Source organism: Notothenia rossii (genome assembly GCF_949606895.1).
Source record: "Notothenia rossii genome assembly, chromosome: 8".
NCBI lineage: Eukaryota > Metazoa > Chordata > Actinopteri > Perciformes > Nototheniidae > Notothenia > Notothenia rossii.
Window position 1 is genome coordinate 52,396,461 of NC_136906.1, and position 24,361 is coordinate 52,420,821.

A 24,361-nucleotide genomic window follows, 5' to 3' on the forward strand; every position below is an offset into this window, starting at 1 on the left:
TTTCAGCAAATTCAGATGATAAATACAACTTTGAAGCTTGTAACGGCATAATTAAAAGCGGAGAACGGAGTAACTTGACGTCACAGCAGGCATAACAACAGCCGGTGTTTCTCGAGTGTTTTCCCACAATACACACAAATGCAAAAATACACACACACACACACACACACACACACACACACACACACACACACACACACACACACACACACACACACACACACACACACACACTCGCGGGCTTCCCCCAGACCAGTAATCCAAACGAAAATATCTTCCCTCCGTACTATTTTGATAATTTGCTCCGCTAATCAATCAGATCGATCCAGAGAAGAGGAAACTTTGAAGGCCTTTTTCTCAAAATGATGACTCTGTAACAGTCATTATATAATGTGACATATTTTGCTTAATATTTGGAGTACAAAAACAATCGTCGTGGCGTAGGTGTTACTCTCATCTATCTCAGATAGAAGATATGATTGGAGACGACCAGCCAATCAGAATTGACCTTCTCGAGTTCTCCGATTGGTTGGTTTTGTGGCACATTTGTAACGCTGTGACAACTTGAGCGAGCAGGCAGGCAAAGCTGAGCGCTCAACTGTGGTGCCTTCAGTTTGCATGATGTCTGGCAAAAAAAGGACATACGCCTCTGGTGATCAAAAACGAAAAAATAGAAAACTTAATGAAGAAAAAAGGCAAGACAATAAAGGTATGTAACTTCATATTATGGCTCTGTCTCCTGTCCTGTGTCCCACTAACAATAGTTGGATAACTTGGATTTGGGAGTATTCTAACTTACTTACTACTACTACTTACTTTCTAGCTAACGTTACAGCTAGCTAACTAGCCAAGTTATCATTATTATCTCAGCCTTTCTGTAGAATAATGCGATGCTATTAACGTTACTGATTAATTTACTTTAGAAAAGTTTAGCTCAGGCAGCAAGTCACACTCGTAGCTAATGTTAGCTAGGTATATGTGCTTGTTTCATATTTTGACCAAGTAAACCAATTTCCCCTAGGATTAATAAAGTACTATCTATCTATCTATCTATCTATCTATCTATCTATCTATCTATCTATCGAACTATCCAAACATCATTGTGTGGGTTCTAAGTTCATGTAAATGCAAGTATTCATTGGCTGAATATTGAATTAGCTATATAAAGCTAGTATGTTCCATTTGATGTTCCATTTCAAGTCTGTTTCCATAAAGCTTAACTCTGTAACATACTCTCCTCAGGAGCACTTCTGAAGTACTTTGGAAGCCCACAGCAGGTGCCAGCACACACCACAACGTCCACTGAGGACACTGTTGGTGAGTTCAAATGGGCCCAAAGTGAGAGCTTTCTGAATTTGGAATATTAAGTCATTACATTACGAATCATATATTTCTTTATTCCATAGCAGGTCAATCAACCTCCACCGCTGCTGTTGGTGAATGTGAAACCACAAGGTCAGCTGTTGGCACCAGTGACTCCGATGTCATCCAAGAAACCGCCTCAGACAATGCTGGTAAATGATGTGTTAAGTGTATAGATTAAGCCCATAGAGCTAGCTACAATTGCCATTTGTCGAAGTTCTATTGAGCAAGCTCGCTGTTCATTGCTTATAATAAATATCTGTCATGCATGGGGCAGGAGTTTGATGATACCTGTTTTTAAGGACTGATTCTGGATCAGCACTTTGGAGCTATCTCAAAAGCAGCGCCATAGTGGTGAAAAGACAGCTGATCTAGAGACAGTCCTATAGTCATATATTAAACAATGATATACTTCTTTATTCCATAGCAGTTCCATTAACTTCCATCACTGAAGAAACCACCTCTGACAATGATGGTAAGTTTAGGCCTACATCAAAGAGACCTTAACTTTGTTTGTCAAGAAAAGCAAAGCACTATATGTCCAATCAATCATGGTATTATTATTATTATTATTATTATTATGAATATTGTTATTACTATTGTGTTCAATCATTCAACTGTGTTGTTCATTGCCAGGAACATCAACTTGTAAACATGTCAAGTAACAAAAACTTATTTTTTAAAATTAATTTCCCTATAGGCATTTCTGTACCCATTGAAGTTGAGAGCAGTACCATTACGCCTACTACACCTACCTCTGTAACTTCTACTCCTTTTCTCTCTGGTTCACCAATGGATCCAACTGGGTGGCCATCAGTACTTAACGATCACGTACGTACAGATCTGGTGATTAGGGGGCCAGTACAGGTGGACAGAGATTTTGTATTCCCGAAAACACCAAACAACAGAAGCTTTCATTATCATTACATGTTTAGAACACTTGTAAATGGTGAGAAAGTTAAGCGAAGCTGGTTAATATACTCCAAGAACAATGATTCAGTCTACTGCTTTTGCTGCAAGTTGTTTTCCAAGAAATCATTAAAGCTCATAACAGAGGGACAACAGGACTGGGTGAATATTGGCGCATTACTGAAGCTACACGACAACAGCCCAGATCATGTGAAAAGTGTGTTGACTTGGAAGGAACTAGAGCTCCGTCTTAGAAAAGGGAAGACAATAGACAAAACAGAGTTGTACCTCCTGGAGGCAGAGAAGAAGAGGTGGAGAGAGGTGCTCATTCGGTTGGTTTCCATCATCCAATCTCTAGCAGAGAGGAACCTGGGACTTAGAGGGACTGTTGACACCCTGCAGTACCACAACAACGGGAATTTCCTCAAAGAAGTTGAGCTAATTGCCAAGTTTGACCCTGTTCTGAAAGAACACATCAGACACATTGACAGTGGAGGAAATTGCACTACATACTTGGGTAAAACAATCCAAAATGAACTCATGTCCTGTATCAGTGACACAATACTTGCAGCAATGGTGGCTGAAATCAAAGAGTCCAAGTATTTTGCCATCATTTTGGATTGCACCCCAGACGTCAGCCACCAGGAGCAGATGACTGTTGTGATTCGAACAGTGAGTGTGAAGAAAAGGACTGAGATCAGGGAGCACTTTCTGGGGTTCATCATAGCCCCTGCATCCACAGGGCTTGGTTTGTCTACACTCATTTTGAACAGGCTGGAGGAGCTGAAGATCCCCTTTGAGGACTGCAGAGGACAATCCTATGACAATGGTGCAAACATGAAGGGCAGAAATAAAGGGGTGCAGGCCAGGCTGTTGGAGAAGAATCCTCGAGCTCTGTATGTTCCTTGTGCAGCCCACACACTGAATTTGATGGTGGCGGATTCAGCCAAAGGATCAATAGATGCTACTTGCTTCTTTGGTAATGTTCAGAAGCTGTACACCTTGTTTTCAGGTTCTCCCCAGAGGTGGACCATCCTGAAAAAACATGTGGACATCACTCTCAAGTCCTGGAGTGAGACGCGGTGGGAGAGCAGAGTGAATAGCATCGAGCCGTTGCGCTACCAAACGGATAAGGTCAGGGAGGCTTTGCTAGAGGTGAGGGAAAACGCAAATGATCTCATGGTCAGAATTGAGGCCCAATCCCTGGCAGAAGAAATTGGATCATTTAGATTCCAAATCTGCACTGTTGTCTGGTATGATATTCTGTCAAAGATCAATACAGTTAGCAAGCTCCTTCAGTCTGTCAACATGCAGCTGGATGTTGCGGTCAGTCTCTTAGACAAAACCAAAGCATCGCTGGTAACCTACAGGGCCACTGGGTTCACAGATGCTCAGGCCACAGCAAAAGAGCTCTGGAAATATGAATGTTGAGGCAGTGCTGAAAGAAAAGAGGCTGCGGAGCAAAAAGAGGCATTTTGCCTACGAGGCAGCTGACGAGGCAGTGGCTGATGCCATGACGAGACTGGAAACAGGATTCTTTAATGTTGTGGTGGACTGTGGCATCCAGTCTTTGGAGGACAGATTCAAGTCCCTGGGGGAAGTAAGAGACAAGTTTGGAGTGCTTCACAACTTCCATAATCTGGATGATGAGTCACTTACAGACCAATGTGCCCTGCTGGGAAAAAGATTGACCTGTGGCGAAGAGGCAGACGTTGACTGGAGAGAGCTAGCCATGGAGATGCAAAGCCTTCCAGAGCTTCCCAAAGAAGATATGACCACATTGGAGATGCTCACCTTCTTAAATGAAAACAAGCTGTGTGAGATCTATCCAAATCTTTGGATAGCGCTGAGAATAGCCTGTACCCTTCCAGTGACAGTGGCGTCCGCAGAGAGATGCTTCTCGAAGCTCAAACTGATAAAAACATACTTGAGGTCCTCCATGGCCCAGGATCGCCTGAGTGGAATGGCAATAATCAGCATAAACCACCAGATTGGCAGCCAGATCTCCTATGATCAGGTCATCAATGACTTTGCCTCCAGGAAAGCAAGAAGAGAACAATTCTGACTGTACGTACGAGAGGAACATTTGTATTTGCATTTGTTTTTTTACATTTCATTTCATTGTTAAGCAGTTTGTTTTGCACATATTATTTAATCCTTTAAAGGTATTTTTGGATCTATTTATATATTCTATTTAGTGTTGAGTGTTTTTTATTAAAAATATCTATCTTTGAACAGTGATGGTCACTTTGTCAGTCTTTTTATTCTGTACTGTCAGTTCATCAGTGCTATCTGATATGACTACTTTATTCAAGTTTATGTTCATTTGTCAGAGTACTTTTGATCCCCTAAAATGGGGGATCAAATGTAATATTGGACAAATTAACATACACTTCAACAAAGTAGTCATATTTAATACTTGGTCACAGTATGCACTTTAACCTCATAGTCCTTGTTTCATTTCAAATCTAATGTGCTGGAGTACAGACTCAGAGCCACAACAACAAAACATATGTAAATGAGGACTGAGGAGTTTCTATATTTCTGTTCACTGAGTTTATATAGTCATTAGTTATAGCCTAGGTAGTTATTTGTAGTCAATTTAAAGACTGTGCTGCTCTTCTCAGGTCCCACTTTAGTGTTTACATGCTTATTTGTACACTATGTGTGCTCATACTAACATCATAAGACAAAAGTTGGTTCCGTGTTGTGTGTAGTGAGAACGCGCTAGAGTGAGGGGGGCCCCCAAACAAAATCTTGCTTAGGGCCCCCAAAAGTCTAGGGCCGGCCCTGCGTTAACGTCAGTCATATCTGAAGAACAAATCCAAACCTTGGGTTTGTTTTTATTTATTGTATTACCAAATTGATATCAAATAAACAGTAAGCATTGGTAACACAACTTCCAAAGTTACAGTAAAATAAAAAGGACCCTGACATTCGCAATACACAATCCAACATGTTCAACAGAAGAGAATAAGTTATATTGTTTGTACACATGGTACTTTACATATATATCTGTTTGTTTAAGGTGTCCAGGTGATGCAGACAGGCTGGAACAGAGAGTGAGAGACAGAACTGGACTCCTCACAGCAGTGAACTTCAGCACAGGTACAAATACTATTTTTTCATACTGTACAAAGAATCAAGAAAGATATTGGTTTAAATAAATGAAGTATTGACTTTAATACACTGATATACTGTACATTCCATTAAACAATACTACATCACCTACACATCAGTGAAGTTGAGGGGTTTTTCCATGCAAAAAGTTACATTTAGATGTTAACAAGCAATATGATTTTGTCAGCTTTCTAATTTAATGTATTGAAGGCAAATATATTTAACACATAGTGAGAACTGCTACTATTTATCTCTCAATATTGTCTGTAAAAAATGTGGTAAAAGTTATTCTTTCAGTGAGACAACAGAGCAAGCTTCTACAGTTGCACTACGTTTTGTAACAGTTAAATATTATTTTGATTATAAAATATATTTCAATGTTGATGCATTTCATACTGTTCATTCATAATCTGACTACAATTACAACATAATTATATCTACAGCCCCTAAACACACAAACACACCGCTTTCATAAATAAAACACTTGTTCTGCAATAATGTTTTATGTTTCCTGTCCTTTTTGTTAGGAAAGGACATGCCTGAAAGACATCTCCCCTTTCTCTGAGGGTCAAGAAGAACATCCAAGAGGAAAATTAAAAGCTGATTTTATGATATTTTAAGACCAGTACAGGACATTCACTAAGAAACTACTTTTATTGTGAAAACAAAGATCTGCACACCGAATATTTTTGTAGTCTATTAGGACCATCATTTGTTTGTGACGCTGCCTGCAGAGAAGGGGTGGTTATAGTCAGGCTTATAAAGTGTGGCGAAAAACATAGTCAGCTGATGGGATGCATCTATTTCCACATCTACACTCCATCAGCTGATTATTTCTATTTGCCTCACTTTATGAGCTTCACAACACTTGTGCCTTGTACCGCAGAGTTTGCAACATCACAAATAAATGGGGCCAATCTTCAGTCAGATGTGAATGTGTAATCTATTTTCAGTAAGAATAATGGACGAAAGGAGTGCAAATACAATTTATTGAAATGTGAACCAAAAGTTAATCAAAAATGTTTTCAATAAAAAGCACATATGGACAGAAGGTGTAAAGCCTATTAAATGTATAAGTAAACACATTTAGTCAAATAACGTGACAGACTAGGCCTGTGCAGGTGGTATCAGCTATGCCCAGCATGGGCTCCTCCATCAGGCCTGGTCCTCCTCGCTGATGAAAGACCCTCAGTCCTCTCCAAACCAACAGACAGGACGTCCATCACACAGAGGTTTCTGACTGAAGTCTCTGCAGCTCTATGGATACCACGCTGTCTCAATCCGTCCACACTGAATATGAGGGGAAAAAATAATAAGCAAATAATAAATGCTTTAGACAATAAAAAATATAAAGTTGACTTTTGAGTTGCTCAGTTTTTTTAGATTGTCAATACTATTACTGTATAACTAATGTATCAGGTTAAGAGGCACATTCAAATAAAGATTGGTCTTTAAATACATTTTGTCTCTTGAATTGTTTGTCTAAAGTCAAGGATCTAGAACTGGTACTTAGTTTTAATGATACAGTCTGGTTATTATGCTGTTTGGAGGAGGCATCACAGGTAAGAGCACTAACTAGCTACCATCACATGTACCTAGCTTGACTTAAATGTATTAAACGTATAATTAAGTGATGGCAAAATATAAATAACTAATGTCATGCAAACATATTTGCTTGATTCCAGAGTTGAATTTAGCACAATTGCATACAAACGTCAAGGGATTTTAAGATTCTGAAGTCTTCGTTCTAAGTAGAAAATAGCATGGATAATTTACAAAGGCTTTAAAAACACAGCAGGAACCCAAGACAATTATAAAACGTGTCATTATTTCAGTACAGTTCAATTGGTTTTATTTTCATAACGGTTATCAACCGTTAGTGCCAAAGCAGTAGGCTACAATATATTAATTACTGCTGTAGACTACAACCACTACTTATTTAGCTAGCATAAACTCAACAAAGCTAGCGTTAGCTGGCTAACTGACGTTATTTTGCGGCTAAACTGCACGATATTAAACGATGGTCTTCAAAGCGGATTTAATCCTCAATCACAATAATAATATTCAAAGTAATACTGGGCAAGTAATGGGCAAAACTTACCGTTGATTGATGCGCCATGTCAGCGGACTGGTAGCGACACAAACCGTTAGCCCCACAGTCATCCGGTACGACCTGGCTGACTGGCTGTGACTGTGACTGACCCAAGCCTCGTCATTCTGATTGCTCCGCCCCTTCGCGCTAACCCACCTCCCTCCCCCCAAATCTACAGGTGAAAATTACTTTTGCGACACATTTATTGCAAGAAGTGTAGCAAAAGTCAAGACCGCAGATTCGTCGATTTATACTGCCACAGAGCAGATTCGTCAAGTTGTAATGACTGATTTGAGAGGTTGTCATAACCAAGTTGCAGTTGTAATGGAAAATATATTAAAAAAATATGTATTTTTCTGCAAGTGAACATTTCATCACTAAGTTCATTTTTTTTCTACAAGCTACAAAACTTTTTTTTTTCTTCTGTGACTTCAAATTTGGTTCACAGTTACGTGGATATTTTATACAAGTGTACATTGGATTCACAGTTACGTGGATATTTTATACAAGTGTAAATTTGGTTCACAGTTACGTGGATATTTTATACAAGTGTAAATGTATGCACACAAGCTCAGATCTTTTTTCTGCAAGTGCTCACATCAGGTTTTACACAATCTCACATTTTGCACCATATCTACCTTCATACGCTTTAAAGTACACAAGTAGTAAGAGGAACTTAGCGACGTACATAAAGAGGCAACATGGGGTCTGCGGCTGAAAAGAAAAACCCTGAAAGTTAGACATATGAGTTAAAACACTCAGTGAGGTTTTCTGTCAGAGAGAGTGGTGTTTAGTTTACAGCAGCCTGTGACTGCCAATAATAGTTTAAATGTCTTCCTTACTGTAAGCAGTTATGATAGAGCTGTTCGTGAAAGGTTATTTGTATTCTTTATTGTTCATATAGAAACCGCTGCTTTCTGCTCACTGGTGAGTTAGCCTATGGATGAGTGTTAAGCACATCAGGCTGGCAGCTGTATGGGCATTGCACTATCGTAGTTGTTATTTGCACATTGTTAGTCATCGGTAATGCATCCTTAAATTGTTTAACTGTGAGATGTTATACAATTGTACCATACTCTGGAGAGTTTTTGAAGGTGAAAAAGATAAAAAATTAATGGCATGATGGGATGCGCAGAGAACCAAATATGTGAAGCACTTTTTTGTTAATGTATGATTTGCTGCATATAAGGAATAAAACAAAATCCTCTGTCGTACCATATTGAAGTACCATTGTTTTTGCATCGTGTTGAATTGCATCATATCGCCCTGAATCGCATAATTTCGAATCAAATCGTATCGAACTGTATTACAACAGGGGTGAATCATATCATATCGCCTGGTGTTTCAAATGTATCATTAATGTATCGTATCGTTGGCAATAGCAACGTATCGAGATGCGCATCGCATCGGCCTCAGTGATGGAGATGCACATCCCGATCACACACACATGCACACAGACATACAGATACACACACTCACTTCTGCACACTCTCCCACAAATACAAACATAGACAAAAACACACACACTCACACACACACACACACACACACACACACACACACACACACACACACCCACACCCACACCCACACCCACACACACACACACACACACACACACACACACACACACACACACACACACACACACACACACACACACACACACACACTCTCGCTGCCGGGGGTCTGATGTATACGGACTCAGAGTGCTCTTTACAAGGCAGCTGTGGCCCAAGCTGTACATCTTGATGTTGCTTTGAACAACACACAATCAATTTGAGGACAGTCAGGGGTTTTAAATGCTCCTCAGTGTGTCCCCTCCCCTGAAGGGCTACCCTATGAAGAAATGAAGCGCTAGTGAGAGCCTGCAGCTGTTTGTCCACTGAGGCTGAGTGCTCACTTCATGGTTTTATATTCTGAAAACAGAATGTTCTATGTCAGTCAGGGAGCACTTGGTTATCCAAAGGTTGTTCTATTACAAATGGTGTTATATTTCTACATGAATCAACTAATTGGTAAGTTTAAATACATGAGAAACACTTTTGTAGAGCATAACATTGTGTGCCTCTTATCAGTGAGGATGTAGCTTTAACGAAAATACAAATAAAGGAAATACAATAAAATACATATCTTATGTAAGATTTTTCAACCGATTTGTGTTAAACATGCCATTTCTGTATTATTTCAATCCTTTTTAATAATTAAAAGGGCCATATTTGTGAAGCTCTGCTGCAAACAGAGGTAGAGACGAGAGGCGAGGCAGCAGAGGTCAGCCCCGCCTCTGATTGAAACTTTACTGGGCGGGGGCCAAAAGCACGTGCCTGTTACTATATGTTTTTTTTAACCAAAAAAGCCAAGTGTTTGTAGACCCCGTCATTAAATGTCCCATCTTCAATATTTCAGGTAACTTATTTCATTCTGTATTAAGGCTCCCTGCAGGATCACATCTGCCTTACTGAGAGGGGCTATTCACTGATACTGTATCTTTCCCTAGAAAAATAGGTCACTGGTCTTTATTCACATATTAGGCTAAGACCATGCAATATACATTTTCATTTGTGTTTAATATGTATAAATAGTGTAACTGAAATCACCTATAAAAAGGGCATAACATACTTTAGTTAGCTTAAAGCCTTAAAAATAAATGCCTAACCAATTGGCTAGTCAATGTGCAACCTTCCAATGTAATGGTGAATTAAGTCTACCTCTATGGCAGGGATATTCAACTAAAATTCAACGAGGTCCAGTTAGAGAAAATCTCCCCATGCAAAGTTCCGGAACTTCAAAATGTCTAAGTTGCTTTATGAATTAGTGTGATATATATTGAAGTAGCCTGTAACTTAATCAACGTCTGCATGTAATCAACAACTGACTGCCAATCAAATAAAGAAAGTACAATTCATAAACAACAATATTTATTGTCAATTAACATTGAACTATACAGATATACAGTAAAATACTGTGGATATGTGTAATGTTCCTCTCGGGCTGCATTTAAAAATAAAATAGAGAAAATAAATAAAATAGCTTTTGAAAGTATGTGCATCTTAAAAGTGCTTAACTTTAGATAAATAAAATAAAGTGTAGCAGCAGCTTGAGTTTCTCTTTTTGCTTTGTTAATCGTTTCACATCATGACCTAACAGTTTCAGCCGATTACAGAACAATATCAGTCTTTACACATCATAACAATTGAATAGTTTTAAAGTTTCTCTTTCTTTCCCTCTTATATTGCAGTCCCTCACTCACTTTTTTTTGTTCAGTGCGATAACTGAGCTCGAGCTTGTCCTGCCAGGAGTTTAAATCTGGGCTGAAATGGTGTCAGGGCCATTCTTATACACTAGGGATGTGCATCTCCATCACTGAGGCCGATGCGATGCGCATCTCGATACGTTACCACGATACGATACATTAACGATACCTTTGAAACACCAGGCGATGCGATGCGATACGATTCACCCCTGTTGCGATACAGTTCGATATGATTTGATTCAACATTATGCGATTCGGGGCGATACGATGCGATTCAACACGATGCAAAAATAATGATACTTCAATATGGTACGATAGAGGATTTTTGTTTTATTCCTTATATGCAGCAAATCATACATTAACAAAAAAGTGCTTTACATATTTGGTACTGCACATCCCATCATGCCGTTTATTTTTTTACCTTTAAAAGCTCTCCAGAGTACAATTGTATAACACCTCACAGTTAAACAATGTAAGGATGCATTGCTCATGATTAACAATGTGCAAATAACAGCTACCATAGAGCAATGCCCATACAGCTGCCAGCCTGATGTGCTTAACACTCAGAGGCTAACACACCAGTGAGCAGAAAGCATTGGTTTCTATCTGAACAATAAAGAAAACAAATAACCTTTCACAAACAGGTATTTCATAACTGCTTACAGTAAGGAAGACATTTAAATTATTATTGGCCGTCACAGGCTGCTGTAAGCTAAACACCTCTCTCTGACAGAACACCTCACTGAGTGATTTAGAATATGTCTCACTTTCAGGTTTCTCTTTTCAGCCGCAGACCCCATGTCGCCTCTTTATGTGCGTCGCTAAGTTCCTCGTACTACTTGTGTACTTTAAAGCGGCTCGGCATCGTTAACAATTTGCGAGTGATTTTTCAAGTTGACCGTCTGTAGTAATAGTGCCGCGCACATATACCATAAGGACGTTACTGATGGGGTGCGGCTGCGGAGTGATACTGTGTGTATGCAAGTCCGCATCTAGGACGGATCTATGTATCATGGCTGTAGACCTGTTAAGTAATAAAGATACCTCATACAAAGGTCTACGGATACCTTATTACTCTCCATGACCTGCGGTCAACTATATAGCATAAATGACTATTACACCGTCTTTCTTGAACAATCCGAAGTGTTGCCAAACGTTTGATTTGTAGGTATTTTTCGCTGCGCTGTGTTTCTCTTTCTCCTCAACTTCCGTGTGTGTTGATAACTGAGACTCTCGTTCTCCGTAGTGGCGAAGCAAATATCAAAGATCTTCTCTGCTGAACGTTGACAAGATAAGGGGATTTTATATGAATGAATCGGTTTTTTACCGATGCAAAGACGCTACGCAATCGATGCATCGCGAGTTCAACCCAAACTGTAGCCGATGTGCACTCTTTCAACCGGTGCACTCGCATCTTGAACGTTTATGGCGGTGCACCGATGCGAATCGGTGAATCTTAACATCTCTATTATACACACATGCAGGTGCTCATTGGTTAGCCTCAGTTAGCCTGCTCTGGAACGATATTTATTTTTTTTGTAACCTCAGTTCTGACTTGAGAGGGAATGTTTGGTCAAACCAGAGCCGGCCCTTGGCATAGGCAGTATAGAGAACCGCAGTGACACGTCCTAAAACCCGGAAGTAAACTTCTTCCGGTTCCTTCTTGAAAAACCAATGCAATTTTTCCATAGGATCTTTGGAAAATAGCTCGAAATAAGGTCTGTGGTTGACACACATTTAAGAGAGGGATCACATTTTGTTCAGCCGGATAATCTCCACATGTCAACCCTACTTTTATAATTTTTGAATCATAAATCTAGTCGCCAGAAGCAAAATGCTAACGTTATGCTATAAACGAACTACAAACTTAGTACAGCAGCAGGGTTGCACGACTTCAACGTCACGCCAACTTAAGATCGTTTCAACTGACTTGCACTGAAACTGCACTTTGAACACTTTAAATATATTAACATTTTAAACTGTATACGCCTACCCTGGTTATCTAGGCCCTTTTTGTTTTGTTTAATGTATACCACGTTTATCTAGGCCCTTTTTGTTTTGTTTTATGTATACATGTCACACTGTGGGAAATGATATTTCGATATTTCTGGATGTATAACACATGTAGAATTTTTGACAATAAAGCTGACTTTGACTTTCGCGCGCTTGCATATTTTAACAAAGCTTTTCATTTTAGCCACACTGAATTTAACTAGAAGTCATGGCTATGTCAATTACCAGTCTGATATCGTTTTGAAAAGACGACAAGAAGAGTGTAGATAGAGGAGAGAACCACTACAAGTCAGGACCATAGACTGTATACATAAATGGACGTAGTGTCCGTGACGTCACCCATAGGATTCTGCAGAGTTGCAGAGAAGCCCTTAGTAGGCGGAGTCGGCCACCAACGCTTGACAGCAACGTCAGAGTCTAATCCCGCCTGCTCCAAATAAGGGCAAAGAGGCGGAGCCGAGGAGGGACCTGCTGCCTCCGAACTGGAAGTAAACACAGCTAGCTCAGGCTAAGAATCTAAGCTAACATGAAATAACATGCATTCCAAGTTACTGCTAACAGTGTAGTTTCCCTATATAAACGTTACATTCATAATCAAATGAGACAATCTGCAAGAGAATTAGCTATATTTTGTTATTCTTAATGCTTGTCATTCACACGTTAAGAAAAGAAGTATCGATACATAGCAGAACAATTGTGGCGATGTTCAGCTTAATAAGCCTTGTTCAACATCATTTATTTAGCTAATATTACAGCAGGCGAACCAAGTCTGCGTTTAGCTGCACTCCTTGATCTCCAGTTATAACGATGGACGCAGTGGGCTCGCTCCGGGACGCCGGCTGCCGCCCCCCCCCCTGCGGCTCCGTTAGCTCCGGCGGCCACCACTGGGATAATTGGATCCCCTATTAACATTTGCTCCTGTTTAGCATTATGGGCGTCATAGCCATAGACTATAAAAGTCTTACCCAAGGCTGAATCATAAACTAAAATGTATATGTAAGTATAAAGGGTTACGTCCTTAGCTGGCTAATAATTAACAAGCTAAGCTAACAAGCACACAAACACCTGCGAACGGGATTAACATGTATAATATTATCATTTTAGACTTCTTGGAAGTTCTGTTAGTACATTCAAGCGCACAGCACAACATTTTAATTGTCTGGTATTTGTAACAATATTGCCTAAAAGGCACAATCACCACGAACACGGCTAAAGCTAAAGGGTCAAGTACAGTACTATGACTAACTAACGTTGTAGCCTCTATGGTTGCAGCCTAGCAGAGTGGACAAGTTGCTGTTAGCTGACAGTGAGGCATGTACATGTCCATCAAAGTGACCACACCCTAATTTATGCAAAAACTTTAATTCATAATCATGAAGGTGGAATCTAACTATATCGATAATAATATTTATTGCATCCGTGGGTAGAAACATGTTTTTTTCTGCTGTAAAGTTGGGCATTTTAACATGGGGGTCTATGGAAATTAGCGGCCCATGTATGAACTGCAGTGTGTTGCACTTCCGTATTGGCGTCCCGGCTGTTCCCCAGAGTTTGCCGCTTGGTCAGGACACGTAAAACAGTGCAGCCTAGATGAAGGTGTGCTTACCGGTGTTGTCAGGGCTAGCATGAGGGACAAGGTTTATAGTGTCGGTGAGTAGTGATAGCAAGGGTACCGTTAACCTAGAGTTAATTTATTCACATTAGTGACTTTAATTCCCATCAACAAATCCATTTTATGTGTCACATGAAATCTTTATTACAAATATTAAACACCAGAAAACACAGAAATATCCATGAAATAAACATACAGTAGGATAATTGGGAAGGCATTACAAATGTAAATATATTTTAAATAATAAAACAATCCCCCCACCACAGGTATCTACAGGAGAAGAGGGAATTCTCTCCACTAAATGTGAATGCCCATGTGGAGAATGGAAATGCAGTCATGCGGCTTAATTAGCCATCTTTGCCATCCACAATTTCAGCTGCACTGACACCACCTGTCAGTGGAAGAAGCCAAAGGCAGCTAAACGTATGCATTCAATGGAGGAGCTATTTCCTCCAACCAATAACAAATTTAACCCGCTGACAAGAGAGCCCACCTCCGAAGATCGTGACTGGCTGAGGGACAGACTCGGGGGCAGGTTCTCAGGAATTTCTTGGCTTCTTTCCCCCGAGCCAGAAGAGGAACACTACAGCTTGGAAACACTTACTGTTCCTGAAATTATCAAATCTTTTGGGCATCAGGCAATTGTGGCAAGCATGGCATTACCTGAGGAGCAACAGAGGGCAATTCAGGTGGCTACCACTGGTCAGCGAACCAACCCAAACTGGCATTTGTTCAGGAAAGGAAGGTTGACTGCCAGCAACTTTGGAGCTGTCCTGAGGTCAAAGCGTGTGACTGCTTCCCTTATTGCCAGGGTGCTAGGGCAACAACAGGCCCTTGATGGTGTTTTGTCTGTACAGTGGGGGACTATGAATGAATGTGAGGGCGTCAGGGCATTCATCACTGCAACCCAGATGCAGGTCCATGAGTCAGGTTTGTGGCTCTCCCAATCAGGATTGTTGGGGGCATCTCCAGATGGTCTGGTAGGGTCTTCCGCTGTGCTGGAGGTAAAGTGTCCCTACGGAGCCAGGGAAATGACAATTATGCGGCTTTCACACCAGCGCTTTTCCCTTTCTAGCCCCGAGCTAGAGCTTTTCTGGTTCAGCTCCGGTTTCCCTTTTCTGCTCCCACTTTGTTCACACCACTCAGAGCCGGGATGGTGCTGCCGCTGCTGCGTCTTGACGTCACCGTTTATATCGCTGATTTGCTCCCCAACAGCGCTCACAACAACAACAACAACAACAACAACAACAACAACAACAACAACAACAACAACGGGGGACCGCGTTGGGTCGATGATCGTGTTGCTTTTAAAGCAAAGCCAGATTAAATTAAATAACGACTTCTCCAACCTGATACTTTTCAACATGTGCAGCCCATATATGGATTCCATCCGATAGCTGCTATAATAAAAAACAAAACGTCTGCCTGCTCTCCACAATGATCAATAACAGTGCACATTCAGCCTGCGTGAGGAACATCCTTACTGGCACCAAGTGCAAGGTCAGCTTCACCTCACTGCAAGAAAGAAGAAAAAATTAAGAAATTGTGAATCGTTTTTAATTTGCAATGTTGTGATTGTCAGAGTGTTAGGTTTCATGTCAGCTCATCTGTTGGGAAGATAAAAAATATAAGTTTCATGGAAGTCACACCGTCACATAAGAGCATTAAGACATACAGTACATAGGCTAAAACAAAACATCTAAAGATATAACCTTGCACTTTGATAAGTCTTTTTATAGATCAAAATTGAACTAAAGAAATAAATGGTAGATTAATCCATGTTGAAAATAGGTGTCAGCTGTTACACTAATTATAATAGTTATATTTCTTAATTAATTCAGATAAGATATTACTGTATTGATCCCAATTTTGGAAATGTTTGTGTTGCAGCAGCATACCAAGAAAAACAAAATATAAGTTAATAAACATATACGTATATATATATAAATATATATATACAGTATATACATACAAAAGTATGTGAGGGATGAAATATTAAATTGAGTATAAATGTAAAATGTACATGTGATTTTACGTCCAAGAGAAGCTATGGAGCAGAGAGTTCTCTGCCAGCCAGAGGTGATTTGTTATTAGTTCAATATGTCAAACTGATTTCCCTGACTACAATCTTTAGTTACATGGTGAAACGTTATGCTGCTTGTACTAATTAGACTTATCATATAAACCACACAGGTTTTAATAGGATTTATTCATTATCTTTACTTATGTTGCGGTCTTTTCAGCAACGCCATGGCGATACAGTCACTACCCATCATTTACATTTCACCGTGACATGGACAAAAATGTAACGTCAGCTTACCCCATGGCACGAATCCAGACTCTCCTTTGGAAAACATTGGCCGGGAAACGATAGAACAAGCACGTTTCATGCGAAGACCTGTGGCTGCAACTGGGAGCAAAGCAACAAACCATTGCGTAGCTAACTAGTAGCGCTAGCTTTAGCTAACGTTAGCTAACGAAACAAACTGCCGAGTAAAATTGGAAAACACTGGCAATTAATTATTCTATAATTTGTAAAACTACGGTGTTAAAAACGACAATTTCAAAAATACAGATTCTAATGGTCAGATATAGATATACAGATACTAAAGATATTACAGATAGGCAGGTACTTGCTTTCAAGCAGAACACGGGGGTAAACCATAGGGGAAAACAAATTTAGCGGGAGTGTTTACGTGTTCGGCGTAATGACGTACAACGGCCTTGACAATTTCTGTAGTCCTATTCAGCCACTCTGTAACAACCATCGTTTTTCAGACACGTAAACTCTTCAAAAATTACCAGTGGGGTCACTGCTGATGTATTTAATGTCGTAGAACAAAACGTCAATTACCTCTTAAATTTGTGTCAACCACAGACCTTATTTCGAGCTATTTTCCAAAACCCTATGGAAAAAATGCATTGCTTTTTGAGGAAGGAACCGGAAGTGCCAAAAATGCTAACTTACTTCCGGGTTTTAGGACGCGTCATTGCGGTTCTCTATACGCTAATGCTAAAAGCGCATCAATCTATGGGGGGGGGGGGGGCGAAAATTGAAAAAAAATAAAAAAATTAGAAATAAAACAATATATTTCTTTTTTTATTTCATAACAACAGAATTTCCCGATTTTGGATCAACAAAGTACATATTATTATCTTATACTAACAGAACTATGCCTATATTGCGTACAGTTTAAAAGGGGAGTGATTTGTAAAATATCCATAAAAAAATAAATAATCTGCTTACAGTTCTGTTTCATATGGGCGTTGAGAGATGTATCCATATCTCTTCATTTTGCTCTCAAAGTGCACCAGATTGATGCATTTAACGTCAATATTAAACAAAAAATCTTCCCGGGGGAGCAAGCCCCGCGGACCCCCCTAGAGGAGGTTAGGTCCACGTCCACCCCCACTTAAAGGGGACCTATCATGCAAAATGCACTTTTGTACGTATTTTATACATGAATATGTGTCCCCAGTGTTCCAGGGAACTCACCAAGTGTCAGAAAACACAACCCTCTGTCACTATTCTTATGTTATATCACGGTTTGAGTTTTTGTGTGTCTAGTTTTGGGGTTATTTTGCTGTTCTATCCTCCCTGTCATTAGTTTCCGTGGTGTGTCTGATTTTCTGATTGTGTTCACCTGTTGCCCTTCTGTTTCTCCTTCCCTGCCTGGCTGTTTCTCGTCTCGTGATTACCCCTCCCTGTATTTAGTCTTGTCTCTTCCTGTGTTCGGTGTCAGTTCATTGTTTTTCTTACCTTTCATTTCCCCCTCCATGTTTGACTGTCGGTTTTGTTTGGAAGCTCATTCTACGGATTTATGGATGTTCGGTTCTATCATGCTATGGATTTCTCGATGTTAAGTTCTTTCTTGTTTGCTTATCGTCTACAGCTTGTTGGTAAATAAAGCTCGCCTTTTGTTATTTTACCTTTTTTGTGTTTTTAACACTAGAACCGCCAACGGGGTCAATTTGACCCAGAGCTGTTTTTTATTGTATATAACTTTTTTTCAATAACATATTAAAGTCTCCCAGTCCGTGACTTTTCCTGAAAGTGTGTTATGTAGCACCCTATGTTGTTAAAAATTGTCAATATGAAGTCAGATTGAAGAAATCGGCAAAATAATTGCCATTTATACCTATTTCCGCCAAGCGGGTCATATTGACCCCACCCCTTTTCGCGCTATTGATTTCACGTGTAAACAAACATGACATGTTGCCATGGCAACGCCTTTTGTCTACCGCAGTTCCTTATAGATTGAGAGAGAGAGAGATAGATTGATAGCGACAGTCTGTAGTAGGGATGGGTACCGAGAACCGGTAATAAGTCAATACCGGTACCTGATTGGACGGTATCGGTATACCGTTAAGCCGCTGGACAAACGGTGCCGCTATCGGTATATCTGTTACGTCTACTTCCTTAGTTTAACTTTAAACCATTCTGGTTAGTTGGGAACCCTCATCCCGTGTGATGTATCCAGTTTGAGACCCCTCTGATTGGCCACTGTAAATGCCACTCCTCATCTCTCTCAACAGCGCTCTTATTATTGTTGTGAGACTCCCGCAGGCATGGCGGACAGAGCGAAGCGATCCAAGGTCTGGGTGCACTTTTAAAAAATGTAGTGGCGATAGTGCAAGGTGCAATCTATGTACTCAACTAGTTGCTTGTAAAGGGGGTGACACAAGCAACTTAATGAAGCATTTGCAACCGAGACACTCATTGAATTTAAAACGGTGCTAGTGATACTGCTAGTGCTAATAGTGCTAATAGTGCTAGCGGGCTTCACCCGCGCCGTGTGTAAATGTGACCTGAGCGAAGGCTCGCAGGCAGGTTAGCTGCTGCGCACGGGTAATATGTTTTGTTTACCTGGGTGCAGTCTTGCAGGCACATCGCCTTGTCTTTTTTTAGTTTATTAACACCAAATTATTGAAAAGTATCGATAAGAGTATCGAAAAATACCGATACCGATAAGCAGTACCGGTACCGGTACCGGTATCGATAAAATCCTAACGATACCTATCCCTAGTCTGTAGTGAAGGAGCGCGCTCCCGCTCACGGGAGACTGCTCGCGCTGTGCTCCGCAGCCAGTGGCGGCGCCAGGGTATGGCTGGGGTAGGCTACAGCCATACCAAGAAATGGCTTATGCTGCACTCACACCGGACGCGATGCGAATATTCGCTTCGCTCTAATCGCTCGAGTTTCACCGCGGCTGCCAGCTTTGTTTACTCGCATGATTCAAACAAGACGCGCTGGCTCGGGAGCTACAACTACAACAAAATGAACATTTTACTGTGATTAAATTGTATTACACGTTTCTAAATGATGCCGAAGAGACAATATACTGATACTGGTTAGTAAAAACCATGAATTAATGCTTGACAAGTCTGCAGACAAGACGGCAGGCGAAAAACCTTTTAAAATGCTTGTTTTCTGAATGGAGATTGGGTCGACCAGGCTAAGCTAACGTTGTATATGCTCATTCCACACTCATAACAACGGCCTACAGACATAAATAAACCAGCGACTGTATTCGCCATGAAACAGACAGTCTGTGGTTTGTACTTGTTTAACTTTTGTCCAGTTTCTGAACAGATATGAGGAGCTGTGAGCTCTGTGTGCTAACTGCTAACAGCTAATGGCTGATGTTTTCTGGTTGAACGTCAGTGACGGCAGGCTGAGATCCTCACCGCTGATTGGCTTCCACGAGAACGCGTCACGTGAATTTGACGCTTGAGTTGAAAAAAATGAACTCTCGCATTTAATGCGGCACTGTTCAATCGCCTCAATCACGTGATTCACGCCGCGTCCATCGCTTCATGCTCTCCGTCGGAGCGAATTCGCGTCTGTCCGCGTCTCTGCATTGACTTGACATTTTATCGCGCCGCCCCCAAACATCGCATCGCGTCCGATGTGAGCGCAGCATTAGCCTTACCTTAGCCCGACCATGAAAAAGTATGTTAAAGTAAGCATGTTGAGAACACAGATTGCGAAAATCTACCGGTGTGTCCACAACACAATTCTTATTATTACATTATATGCTTATTGTGCTCATGAGATTGCTATGACTATAGAATAAATAGACACAATCACTAATCCCAGGTTCTGATGGGTTAAATACCAACGAGGGGAATAGTCAGAAGAAAGTTTAGCTTGCAATATTGTAAGTAGCAAGGTTGAGTGCAGAGACTGAGAGAACACAAAGAGGTAGTCAGAACAGCACATCGCACCGGCCTTCACTTTGTATGGGAGCTGCGCTCCCCCGCAAAGCTAGGAAGCAACATTATGGTTTCCCACTATATACTGTATGAAAAAAACGTTAGAGAAAACAAATTACGTATGATGGTGCCAGAGTAGGGAGGGACTTCCACAGGCCGGCCGAATGCTGATTGGAGGATCGTGTTGCCAAGAGACTCTATCTGAGTCTGCGCACCAACCAAAGAGAACCAAGTCTAAACCATGTTATATTTTCAGCTAGTCTTGACCAATCATAAATGTACGGGCAACGCCCTGTGTAATAAAATGTATTGTCACACGAGGTTCGAGGCTCTTGACGGATTTGGTGGTTACAGATTACAGCTTTGCTGCCTGTGATTCCCAAAGACGTGATGAGTCCTTGGCCAAGTAAAATATATATTTTGCAATCTTTACAATAAATAGTTAAACTTAGAAGTTGTCTGTCTTTTCTGGAATTCTGAACCCAACAACGTTACTGACGCAATATGGTTGAGACCATTCGGGCTTATGCTAGAGGGGTGCAAGGAATAGTCTAAGTAGTGGGGGAGTTTTATACACTAAAGGTGTGGAAATTCTCTTGCGTTATCATATCAGCGCGGCCGCGGTCAGATCAAAATGCCTCCGAATGCAATTTGAATAGACCTACAGCCAATCAGAGCAACGAACGTTGGGTCTGCTGCGTCATGCATTACTGATACGTCACGTTCACAGTGAAAAGTCCCCAAACTTGCGCCGAGTAAATTGCAGACAGACAGCAGAACTTCTAGGATTAATTGTATATTTCGGATGGATAGATTTGTTCTTAAACGCCCTCACATTGAGATACAAGTTGAACAGGTGCCAGAGTCACACGACCCACCTGAAGAGTGAATAGTGAGTTTTTAATATATTTTGTAATAATGGGTCTTTTGAAAAAGTGTTTTGTATGACAATAGAGACACAGGCCACCTGTTAATGTGCAGTGTCTGTCTCTCTCTGTTTACCTGTGTCTTTGTGTCTCTCTCTCTGTCTCTCTCCCTCTCTCTCTCTCTGTCTCTCTCCCTCACTCTCCCTTTCTCTCTCCCTCTCTCTCTCTCTCTCCCTCTCTCTCTCCCTCTCCGTGTCAATTCTATATGCCAACTTTTCTTATTTCTGCCGCTGCGTAGCATGTTGTAACAACGTGGAAATAGCAGAATAGGCTATTGTATTGTTTGACTCACACCTGTTGCTCTCGATGTAGTTTAGCTGATAAAAGGAGACTAAAAAAAGCTAAAAAAAAGCCTCACGCGTGGCGTTTCACTTTCAAGGGGTGCGATATAGCGTGTATGTAATTACATTACAAATACTGACTTGAGCCCCACCACTGTATGGGTTAGCCCTACCATAGATTACCCAACAAAAATACCCTGGCGTCGCCACTGTCCGCAGCAAACAGCTGTTTGCTTTTCACCCAACAACGACAACCGCCTCACGAAACCCTATACTGTACTGTTAATAAACGAAACAATTTAACAAAATTGCTTGTCAAAATACCAATACCACAGGACCATTTTTCCTTTTAAGGCAATACTTTTACTTTGAAAATCAATGCATTCTAATGCTGGGTCAATTCTACCCCGGTGGCGGTTTTAGGTATGAAAAATCTCTGGCGGTTCTAGTGTTAAAACTGCATTTGAGTCCTAAAATTCCCAGATCCTGACACCCTCTCTATTTTCCTCCATACCCAAATCTCTAAAAAGGGGCTGCAACGGATCTGATACAGACTGATCCAGATTTTGAACACTGTCCTGACGTCAGGACGGTGGCGCTACGGCTATTGGTCAATTCTTCAGTACATATGTAGTACAGCGAGAGCACAGGCAGAGCCTCCCCTGTCATACTCCAATGTAACGGAAAAAACAACTAAAGAAAAACTAAATAGTAATAATAAAATGTCTCCACTGATCTGTGTTGTAATTGTGCTTTATGTATGATTCCAATCGCTTTTTTAAAGTCAAAATCAGCAAATTTGCCAAACTCCGCTACAAATACGGGTAGCGATGAGAAGTGAGGCAGGGACGAGCTCTGCTCTCGTAAGCCCATAGTAATTTGCTGGAGCGCGGGCACTAATTTAACGCGGGCACTTATTTTGTGAGCGCGCTCAGCCGGTTACTGTGGGGTGAGGTGAGGCACAGATGAGCTCTGCCTCACTTCCGAATGCGTCACCCCACAGAAGCTGGCTGGAGCGCGGGCACTAAGCGCATGCCTGTTACCATCTCACTGTATGTCACCAATGTAATGTTTGTAGATCCCTTTATTACATTTGTCCTCGCCATCCATCAGTCTCTAAATAACTTTTTCACGTATATATGATATTTAGGCTCGCTGGTCTCATCATACAACGGCAATGAAAAAAGCACCAGGGGAGGCGGCCATAAACCTCCGCCGCACTGAAGGGGGGCGCACATGAGCCCACAGGTTGTTGTTGCTACTGTTATTCTACGCAGAGACCATAGACTGTATATATAAAGACGGTAGACACGAACAACAAGCTAGACTTTTCAAATTACAGGAAGATAAGGAGGACTTTTACAAAAAAGTAATAGCGATTGTTTGTCCAGCAGGATAGCATGGACTTCATTTTCAAGTCAAGGTAAGACCACAATTGTAATGAAAATGGGATCTTACTAAGAAAGAACAATCCAATATTTAGATGTTGGTATCCTTTTGTTGAATGGTCTGTTTAAAATGAATCGAAGCATCAGGACTAAAAAAGCTTTTGAAAATAGCCGAATATTTCGATTAAGGTCAAAATATAATATGTGTAAATCTGACTCTGAAAGAGTCAGTGCCTCACCAGCCATGAACCTCACCGCACGTCACTGATGTAGTATATATGCCAGGCCTGTAAGTGGCGCTGTAGTCTGCCACAAAAGCAGCGCAGAAGACTTCCCTTGCATGGTTGCCATGGTTGCCCTTCTGTTTATTCTCCGCTGTGGCTGTTTTTAGCCCCTCCCCGAGGCAAGCGTTTACGCCTCCTGCGTTAAAACAAATGAATAATGACTCTATATAATTATATGTAAGGGACGCTGCACATTATCCCGCTTATTACATGGCCACATTCTCAACAAAGTAACGACATGACTCCCAATATTAATTGAAATGCTTTTATGGATTTAGAAAATGATTTTATTGATTAAAAAATAGTTGTATGTATTGATTTAAATTGACATGCATCCGCTAAGAAAAATAGACTGTTACTGTTTGAACTAACGTAGCCACGGCAGGAACTGCTTCGATAGCGTTTTGAGGAGCTTTTTGATTACAGATTGGAAAACATCGTTGCTTACTTTAAAAGTAGCACAATTCATTATGTCAAACCTTGGAAAGTATCTAGATATCCCTGCCCTAATGCCAAAGTAACTGCCAACTCCCCTCTCCTGCAGGGGGGCGTGGTCTGTTGCAGCTCACAGAATCAGCCCCCCTGCAAAAACAGGGCTGGAAATAGCAAAAAGAGCGACATGAGGCATGGGCTAAAATGCAGGATCTGTTTGGTATTTTGAAAAAAAAACTATATTTATATACTTTTTTTATACTATTGTTTCAAATATAGCATGATAGGTCCACTTTAAATCATGTTCAAATGGATAGGATACTAAATAGCGGTTAAAAATAGAATCGCCCCGTCAAATTGAAATCCCTATTGATGTATTGATTATAGGGGTCCGGGTCCGTATAGGTCGGCGTCTGGGTCCGGATCCGGACTATCCACCTGTGCCGACTCCTGCTCTATGGGGTTCATGTGTG

The 24,361-nt window shown here is 40.9% G+C and overlaps 1 protein-coding gene and 2 long non-coding RNA genes across 3 annotated transcripts in view; 1 reads left to right on the forward strand and 2 right to left on the reverse strand.

The window, feature by feature from the left end:
* LOC307016876 (uncharacterized protein C14orf132-like) overlaps window positions 1-24,361 on the reverse strand; it is a gene marked incomplete at both ends in the record, with an annotated part of 61,906 nt that overhangs the window by 16,814 nt on the left and 20,731 nt on the right. The window lies entirely within an intron of this gene.
* LOC307017262 lies at window positions 1,046-1,563 on the forward strand. The gene is made up of 2 exons (XR_013802100.1): window positions 1,046-1,317; window positions 1,407-1,563. It is a non-coding gene; the product is annotated as an uncharacterized lncRNA (long non-coding RNA).
* On the reverse strand, window positions 6,364-7,604 carry LOC307016880. Its single transcript, XR_013801957.1, has 2 exons — window positions 7,493-7,604; window positions 6,364-6,681 (listed from the first exon to the last, which is right to left on the reverse strand). It is a non-coding gene; the product is annotated as an uncharacterized lncRNA (long non-coding RNA).